Genomic DNA, 10,482 nt, shown 5'->3' with positions numbered 1-10,482 from the left:
TTAAGATCCGAAGGGAGGCCGGCATGTCAGTCAATTCAAATGACCCTCCCCTTAGGTGGTGATCTGCACTGCTTAGAGCTGCTCCTGAGTTGTCCCCTCATCTCAGTGAAAAACTGCTGAGTGAATACATCTAATTAGTCACATCTGGAAGAGCTGAAATTGCTTGTTGTTCAGCAACATAAAGGCCCTGTTGTTCTTTCCTGACTAGGATTTTGGTCAGGGTCATTCCAATCTACCCCAACAAGTTTTCCTAAATTTGAACCTCTGGGAGCAAGTGTTAGGTCTCGATTTTTTCTTTTCAGAAAGCATTAGGCTTTTGTAAATGGGTTCACAAGAGTCTACAAAATCAAGCCCTCATGGAGTCCCAAAGTTTCTGTCTTACATTCCCCCAGAGATAGTGTTTATTGTTGTCATTTACATAACAGAAGGGGCCTCACTTTACTGACTTTTCCCAGAAAAAGATCTCCCCTAAGATGACTTTCTGCCAGTGCCTAAATGGAAAAGGAGTTTCTCTCCCTTAAAATAAATAAATAAAATTTGTCCCAGTCTACAAAACCACTAATAACCAGGGAATCTCAGCCTTGTAAACTTTGATGTTGTACCTCACAAGGGTTTCGTTCTAGTAGCTGACTGGTTCTGTCATTTACTAGCTTTGGGAATGGAGCAAGTTATATTACCTATGGGCTAAGCTCTTCTCTCCAGTGAAGCAGAGGCAATACTGAATCATCCATGGAGGAAACTAGCTTAAGGCCAAAGGGGCAATAATTAGGATTCTGAAATAAAGAATGAAAAACAAAACAAGATAAGCCTTGGGCAAGGGCAGGGCAGGATCTGGCCTCTAGGCTGACAGCACACAGGATGCTGACAGGACCCTCTCACATCTCTGTTCCTCTCTGAGTGATGGTTTTATATATGCAGATATCTTTATCAGGTGGGGACATGGCATGCGGACGCTTGAAGATAACATATTCACAGAACCTCATCAGAGATGTAAGAAAAACTTTTTCCTGTCAATTCAATCAGAAAATCTCTAGGAGAGGACACTGAGGGACCTAGTCACATGTGTGTTTCCCTGGACCAGTCACAGGGACCAGGTTAAAAGGTCACTCTCACTGGGTCATCTGGAATCACACGACCTTCCTTATGGCCAGAGAGCAGGAACCCATAGTGACTGGTCCTTACCTGAACCAGGAGGCTGGAGTCCAGATGATGCAGTTCCCTGAAGAAAGCGGAAGGCTACTGCCACAGATGGAGTGACATGGTTATTAACTTTTAACAGACCTCTTAATCCTCATGAGGTTTTTGTGAGAATTCAACTAACAGATATTCAGTGAAGAATTTTTTTTTTTTTTTTTTTTTTATCAAAATTAGGTTCTAAACTCAAAATGTTAGGGAAAAAAAACCCTCTTACTTAGAGGCCAGGCTACTGCACACAACCAGTTTTAATTCCAGCATTATAATAAGTTACTAATTCTTCAGTAGGGAATATGAGGGAAATTTGGCTGATGTTTAAGGGTCATGTTATATGAAAAAATACTTCTCTTTAAACACCCACATCACTGTATACAGAGAGAGATGCTCACAATATGAGAAGTAATTAGGAACTGAGATTAGCCAAGGGAGAGTGGACTCCTCCACATTTTACTAAATCTATTCCAGGTATAAACTCCACAGTAGTGTTTACTCATTATTAACACAATAGGTGAATGATTGGAATTGTTAAATGAATATATACGTACATATATACATATCTGTATATATATACATATGAAATGGGAGAGTTCCCTGACCTCCTTCACAGGACGTGCAACAGGGGTGTGGCTTTTCTGTTTGGCCGCCACCACGCACGCTCAAACTCCTTACAGGAGGGCGAGCACTCGGATGGGCAGGTGCAGGAGCCGGGGCAAGCGCTTTTTGGCTCCGGTTCCACGGTAGCATCTAGGGATGGGTGCCTGCAACCCCCGAAGCCCCAGTGGGCATGTGACAGTGCTCCTTTAGCTCTGCCATCCACAGAGGACTGAAGTGTTAACCAGTTCAGTGCCCTCTTGATATCCAGGTTCTTGTCCGGTGTCCGGGAAGAACCAGGTCCCACATGGACTTGAAGGATGGTGAATGTGGGGGTTTTGTTGAGTGCTGGAGGTGGCTCAGTGGGATGGGTGGGTTGCTAAATAGGGGACGGGGTGGGAAGATGATTTTCCCCTGAAATTTGGCTGTCCTGTGGCCAATCTGCTCTCCAACCATCCCCAGCCAAACTCTTCTAGACGTTCAGATGCTCCTTCTCTTCTCTCCTTCTCCCTACTCTTCTGTTCTGTTTGTCTTCTCATGGAGCCTGGAGTTTGGGGTTTATTTGGGTATAGAATAGAGTTGTGTGGTGGGACAAAAGGCAAAATTTGGGCATGAAAACAGGAATACTTTTTCTCATTTAGGGCTGCGGGTTTCCAGACTCAAGAATGGGGCCTTTGCCGGGAAACTACCCGCCTCTACTCAGTATTTCTCTGCCTCCTGCCCATATCATATATGCACATAATCTAAAAGAAAAAGATAAATATATATGCACTTATACACTTTCTCTTTATTCCCTTCCTGAGCTGGGATATTTGAATACAAGTAGACAATAGTACACAATAACATATTAGTATTTGAGAAATCACCAAACATGGTGTCTGAAACTTATCAGGAACACCCTAAATGTTAGTTGAATCAGAACCTGAATCTCTCTCCCTCCTAAAGGATGACCTTCACTCACACAGCTATCCTTTCTGCTCCTTGCAGTTTTTTCTGGGAATGGTGGGGCTGCTTTAAAGATTATCAAAGGAGATTTCAAAATTCTGAGTGTCAGAAAAAATAGGAGAAGGATTTTTTAACATCTTTCTACTCATGATTTGGCAGCTTCCCAAAACCACTCTGAATCTGTTCTTATTTCCTTGCAACTGAAGCTTTTCTCAAGTTGAATTTTCAGTTATTACTAGTGGCATTTCCCACATCTCATGCACATATATATTACCCATTTGAATGAAAATAAAGGCACTCCCAACATTCCATTCTATGGGAAGGAAAGCACTCAAATGTGTTGAGTGGAAAAACGTGCATTTCCTGTTTGTATTCGATTAAAACTCAGACAGCTTCAGAACGGTATGTATTATAACATAACCATTGCCTGCCTAGAAATGCCTCTATGAACATATCACCTACTTCTAATTCTTTTATTCGGTCTAGAGTATTTGAAGAGTAGTTAAAACTGATATGTACAGGAAAATATTATACATTTAATACAGGAAAGAATCTTGTTGTTAACAATTAGTAGACTCTGTTCTACAAATTTTGCTAGATAAATGTGGACCCTAACTTGCCCATAAAAGAATCTTTACTAGCTATGTTTTTTCCAGAGGCGTTTATTAATCATTATCTTCATGTGCTTTTATATGTTTGGGTTGTCAGTCTCAGCACTTTCAGAAGAGCTTGGGGATTTAATGAAATAAAGGGATTTTTTTTTTTGGGTCATTTCATGGGGGTTGAAATTCATTTGCTGCATAATGAGCATGGTGTATTCCACTTAATTACTTTTCCAGACTTTTCTGTCTTATACCTGAATCAAGGTTTTTCAAAATTATAATTAAAACATTGAGAGTATGTGGCAAGGGAAAAATAGTATTGAGACATATTTGACTTTGCCTAAAATTACAGAAAAGAACATTAATACTTTAAAAGTATATCTCAGGAACTGTGCTGGGACCTTGACACTGGATTTAGCATCTGAGTTATAAAGGGCCTTGTCAGGAGCCTTCAAGGTGATAGTAGGGATGGGAGCTGGAAAGCTGTGAGTTAAGAATGAATAGGAAATGAGCAAGAGAACATCCTAAATGTAATCCTGCTTCACAAAGCTTGACTTTTTAAAGGGAATGTGCTATGTGGTCTGTAATTTACTTTAAAATACTTCAACAAACAATCTATGCGTAAATACTTATTCTATTTCATTTTAATCCAGACTCTAGGGCAGGTGATTATTCGAATTGAAAATATATACTCCAGCAATGATTTTTGGTAGCATTTAATCAAAACGCTAAATTTCAGAGGCAGCTATTACGTGCCTTGGTTTTTATCTTGAACATAAGAGGTTTTGATAATTAGTGAAAAGAATGTGAGAAGTAGGTTTTCATTTGTGAAATTCCAGGTATTGAAGATGTGTGGATTGGTTAGAAATGCTTTAGAGGTGTTCTCACTTTTTCATGAACAAGATAAAAGAATATGGTGATGCTTCCTAGGCTTGATTTCTATGCAGCCATGTGTCCAGGATATTGAAAGGAATAAGGTCCCAGAGGAGGAAGGAGGCTAGAAGAGATGGGATACTTCATGGAGGTGGTAGAACAGGTCCTGGACAACAGGAGGATGCCTTGGGACTGGACATAAACTCTATCATTTTCCTGAAGCCTTTTAGGTCATAACATTGTTGACATTGGAGCCAAGTTTTATTAATTAATAGCTCCAGGCATGTGTGGTTGACTCCACCATGGTCTTCTCATCCTCTCTCCCCATCCCAGGGGAAAGCTTTTCTTTCTTCCAGATGTTACAACCTTTTCTCTGAAGCAGACCAAGAGACTCTTTTTTTTTTTTTTTTTTTTTAAGACAGAGTTTCACTCTTGCCCACGCTAGAGTGCAATGGCACAATCTCGGCTTGCTGCAACCTCCGCCTCCCAGGCTCAAGTGATTCTCCTGCCTCAGCCTCCCGAGTAGCTGGGATTACAAGCATGCACCACTGCACCTGGCTATTCTTGTACTTTTAGTAGAGACGGGGTTTCACCATGTTGGCCAGGCTGGTCTCGAACTCCTGACCTCACGTGATCCACCTGCCTCGGCCACCCAAAGTGCTGGGATTACAGGGGTGAGCCACCGCGCCTGGTCAGAGAAACTCTTAAGACTATTAATGGAATTTATCCTTCTGGTGAGTAATTAAAACTTATCTAGGGTAGGGCTTAGAAATTATCTGTTTATAGTTGTTGTTAATTAATACGTATAACCATGCATAGTATATATTTTGATTAGCATATAAATGTTTTCAGAGTGGTATCTATTGGGTTAATGTGAACCTTTACATTAGCAGACTTTTTCTTTTTTAAAATAATAATATAACAAATTTAAGGAGTGAAAGAGGATGGCAATTAACAAAAAACCAAGGTCAGCTACTAGGTTAATGCTAAGATAGAGCTGTCAGTAAGGTCAATGAGATAAGATATTGTGATAAAATCAACAGTGTGCAATGACATTTTACTGAACACTTAACACTAACATTTTGCTTAATTCTTTTACCTACTATATTAACCATAAACTGACTTTTTCTAAACATGCTTTAATCAAAGATGGTTTAAAGAACTCTACTCTAAGATGAATAAATTGTTTAATTTTTTTCCATCTCTACAAATGTTTAAAGATATTCTAAAGGCCAATATTTTGTTACATTAAGCAATACTGCTGAAGAAAATTTCTGTTTGAAGTCTAAACAGTAAAATGCCATTGTCATAGTGTAAAATAAACTACATAACAATGGATGCTTCTTTACTCAGGAAGATTAAGTCCATATTTTTCAAGGAGAGTCAAGAAATGGAGTTCCCTAAAGTTTGATAACATAACTGGTTATTAGTATCCTCCCCAGTCTAATCATACTGAATGGTATATATCAGAAGCAAAACAAAAGATGCTGAAAGCTTAAGGGCAGGAGTAAGGGTAGAGGAAAGGAAGTCAGTAAAATGATCTCCATGAATGCTCTTATTTGAGTCCAAGGAGTCCTTTCAGTGTTTAAGAGAAAGGTTGAGCCAGTGCCTAAGAGGCCAAGAGCTCCTCACTTAGGAAACCATAGAACAAAGGGAATCTGGAGAATTCTTACCTGGAGTAAAACCAGAATGTAAAGCTTCATTTTATGTACCATTCCACATGGCACTAAATTCATGGGCATTGAATATTTTTTAAAAAGTTATTAGGCATAGAAAACAAATATTGAATAAATTACAGTTGGAAAAGGGAATATGTGATACAAGCAGCACTTTAGGATTTAGATATTACTTACAGAGTGAGGGATTCCAAGTGTATCATAATTTTATCAATTCAGAACCAAATATCAGGTCAAAAGACATGTTTTGGAAACTCTATAAACAGATCACAGGAATAAGGAAGTTGTAACGTTTGTTCTAGTTACATATACGACCGTTAAATTGGTTCTCTCTTCACCATTCTCTAACGTCATAGGAGCTTTTAGCTTTGAAAAATGCATTGGCTTGGGGCCAGAAATGGCATGGAACAATGCTGCTCAAAGTGTGGCACATGGATCCATATCAGCCCGCTAACTGTTACTAGGTTGTCAATGAAATAAAAGCAGAAATTAAAAGTTAGATTTACAAACTGTTATAGCAATTTGACATAGTAATTTTATGTTGGCTAAATCTAATAATAAACAAATGGGCTTCTATTTATATTTGTTTATATTTTCATTTCCCCTTTCTAGCAATTTATATTATATTTCACAGAAAAAACCCTGGTTCTTCACCTTAGATAGTTTGAGAAGCATTGATGTAGACCATAACTGAGTGATAATTATTTTAAGACCAGATTTTTTGTTTTTTGGGTTTTTTTTGTTTGTTTGTTTGTTTGTTTTTTGAGACACAGTCTTGCTCTGTCGCCCAGGCTGGAGTGCAGTGGCAAAGTCTTGGCTCACTGCAACCTCCCTCTTCCAGGTTCAAGCAATTCTCATGCCTCAGCTTCCCGAGTAGCTGGGATTACAGGCGTGCCACCATGCCCGGCTAATTTTTGTATTTTTAGTAGAGATGGGGTTTTGCCATGTCGGCCAGGCTGGCCTTGAACTCCTGGCCTCAAGTGATCCACCCGCCTCGGCATCCCAAAGTGCCGGGATTATAGGCGTGAGCCCCCGTGCCAAGCCAAGACTACGTTTCAAAGTCCAAGGTCCATACCTCTGTTAAGATATTTTGGATTAAAGAAAAGCTGTGATGACATCTGAGATTCTTTGAACTCCTTTTTCATAGAATACTCATGAATACTTGAGCCCTCCATGAAAAGGAGGGAACTTATAGAAAAAGTTTTATGAGCTGTTGATTGACTAATTCTACATTTCAGAGTCAAAAATCTATGTCTACTTTGGGTGACTTGTTTCTGCTAAATTTCCTTGAGTCCCTTCTGTCTTCTGATTTCTATTCTATAAAATCATAGCAGTGTCTGATTCCGGGAATGACATGTGGTTTTCATTTTTTCAAAAACAACATTCAGCTTTCCATTACTTGTAATCATTGAAGAGCATAATGCACAGATAGCTAGATGGCAGAAATTTCCAAACTCACTTGTAATTAGCTCTGTAAAACATTTATATACCTTTAAAAAATCGTTCTTCCGAGCTGACATATGTAAAGTTAAAGTTAGCTGGCATTTCTGAGCAGAGCCCAGTAGAAAGCAGTGTGAAGAGCCCAGGCTGAGATGATTTTTTCAGTCTGGTTTTTTATTTCATTGATCTCCAAAGTGGGTTATCTATGGGCTGGTAGTTGAGAGTTGCCTGTACATACAGAACTATCTCTTAACTGACTCTAAAACAAAACAAGGAATGTGGCTTCAGTCAAGTTAATGAGGGAGGTACCAACCCTCAATGAGCCCCTTTAATCAGAGCACAGAATAATAAATGATGATGGGATAATTAGAAAACAATTTAGAAAGCAATGTTATATCTCTACTTATATCAATTGTTAGTAAATTAATTAAACTGTAAGTTGGTGGCAAGGGTTTTTTTAAGCAAACCCCTAACTTAGAAACTTTAAGGAGAAAGAATGATAGGACTTCTTCAAAACAATCAACAAAAACTGTGCTCTCAGTTATAATTGAAAACAAGTGAAATAGTGTGGATATTTGTCTCCTCCAAATCTAACGTTGAAATTTGATCCCCAATGTTGGATGTGAGGCCTAGTGGGAAGTGTTTGGGTAATGGGGCGGATACCTCATGAATGGTTTGATGCCATCCTAGTGGTAGTGAGTGAGTTCTCACTCGACCAGTTCACACAAGAATTGATTGCTAAAAAGAGCCTGGGACCTTTCTCTCCCCCAGCTCTTCCTTTCACTTGCCATGTGATGCCTGCTCCTGTCTGTCTTTCACCATGAGTAGAAGTTCCTTGAGGCACTCACCAGAAGTGGATCCTGGTGCCCTGCTTCTTGTACAGCCTCCAGAACCATGAGCCAAATAAACCTCTTTTTGTTATAAATTACCCAGCCTCCCATATTCCTTTACAGCAATACCAACAGACTAAGACAGTCAGAAAAAATGTAAAAAACATATATGTGACATGAATGACTTAAAAAAAAGAGAGAGAGATAGACCTTTATAAGATACAATTGGAAGTACAAAAGCTATAAAGGAAAGTCTAGATATTGTTTACTGCATAAAAGCATTTTAAAGTCTGTATGGAAACCAATGCTTTATAAATAAAGACAAAAGACAAGCAATATGCAGAAGAAAATGTTTGTAACATATAAGACAGATTAAAAATGATAATAGCAAAAACATAAGACTTATTATGCACCAGATGCTTATAACATATATGACAGATTAAAAATGATAACAGCAAAACATAAGACATGAGACATTATGCATCAGGTGCTATTCAAGACATTTTACATATTAACCCACTTAATCCTCACAAAGAAGAATATTACCTAATGAAGTAGATACTATTATTACCCTATTTTGCAGATAAGACAACTGAGACACAGAAAGGTCTCAGCAAGAAAAAAGACAAGGTGGAATTTGGATCCAGGCAGTATGGCTTTAGGGTCTGTGCTCTCAATTACCATATCATAATGTGTCACTTAAAAAACTTTAAAATGTGAATGCTGTATGCAATGTTAACAATGATGTGGATGATAGCACAGAAGGCAGCTACTCTCACCCACTGCAGGTAAGAATGTAAATTGAACAATTTCTCAAGGTCAATTAGACACAACTTAATGAAAAGCCATAGAATTCTGCATGAACATTTGACCTAGAAATTCCACTTGTTTTTTATGGTATCAATTTAAAATGGATCTTTATTCATTGACACATGAATTTTGTATACCTTAAAAAAATTACACGAAGTTGGTGGCAATCAGAATCCGGGTGCCGGATTTTAGTTTTTGCTTATTTACAGCACTGCCAGCATGTACTAAAGTATTCAAAATATGACCAAATTTAAGCAACCTCAGATAATGGTTGCTGTTTCTCCCCTCCCTACCAAACCATTTTCTGTTCTTGGGTACACAATTGGACTACATATCCCAGCCTTCTTGCAGTTAGATCACATGACTGAGTTCTAGTAATGAATACCATTTCTGGGACAAAGCTTTAAAGAAGGAGGTGTTCCACCTCCAAGCTCTCATTTTTCTTTCACTGACTGGAGGCAGATGATGAATTTGAAGCCCCGACAAAGAGAAGGCAAAATGAATTTGTGTCCCTGAGTTGCTAAGTGGAGAAGAAACGTCCACCAACCAGGAAACACCTGCCTCCAACTGTTAAGTGAGCAAGAAGTAAACTTCTGTTTTGTTTGAGCTATTACACATTTTCTGATCTATTTATCTACAGCTTAATTTATGTTTAAATATGTTTTCAACTGCCACTGCAATGACTTAGTCACATATTTAAACTTTGCAGCGGGTCTGTGAAATGTGCTTTGTTTTTGGTCAGCATGGTCACCTGCTTTAATAGTGGCTTCACGTGAGGCACCTTGTGACAGAGGAGCTCTGCCTCTGGTAAGCCATTTATCTTGATACGTCTTCAGCTCCTTGGTAACAGCTTGTGATGATGATCTCGCAGACTTCTCCAGCTTTTCTGCTGATACTCAGATTCTTCTTCTCAGCAGGCTGGTTCTTGTTCAGCTAGCTAATGATTTTATTGAATCTTTAAGAATCTTGTGTTTGCCCTCCATCATTGCTTTGGCCTTAAATTTTCTTATTTTCCACCTTGTCCTTAGTGAAGACTGTAGATTTAAGTGAGTTCTTAGGAGATACCAACTACGTTTCTCTGCTTCTCCTTTTTTTGTGGGTGTTGAACTTCTCAGCCTTCTGGACTGAGTAATTAAGAGCTTCATTAATCAATATATTCTTCCACATTGTGACTTAATACTCTTCTGTTTGGCCTCTTTGTTCACAGCAGCAACCTTGAAGATGTTGTGGAAGACAATAGCCATTCTTACTTCACTCTGAGGTCCACGATGGCATGCAAGGGTGTGCCAAGCACACTGCTATCTTTGGCCATTCTCTCTCACATTAGTACACCTGGATGTGAACGGCACGTTATCTATGTAAGCAGTGATGGTCTCTATCTGGTGGTAGAAATGACGGAATTACACACACACACAAAGCTGAGATTCCATTTACTAGCTCAGTAATCAGAGAATATGTATGACATCCCAGCAAAAAATGTTGAACATGTTCAGATTTCATCGTATCAGCACCACAGTATCA

Source organism: Hylobates moloch, unplaced genomic scaffold (genome assembly GCF_009828535.3).
Source record: "Hylobates moloch isolate HMO894 unplaced genomic scaffold, HMol_V3 SCAFFOLD_2, whole genome shotgun sequence".
Taxonomy (NCBI): Eukaryota; Metazoa; Chordata; class Mammalia; order Primates; family Hylobatidae; genus Hylobates; species Hylobates moloch.
Note: the sequence above shows the minus strand (reverse complement) of the source record.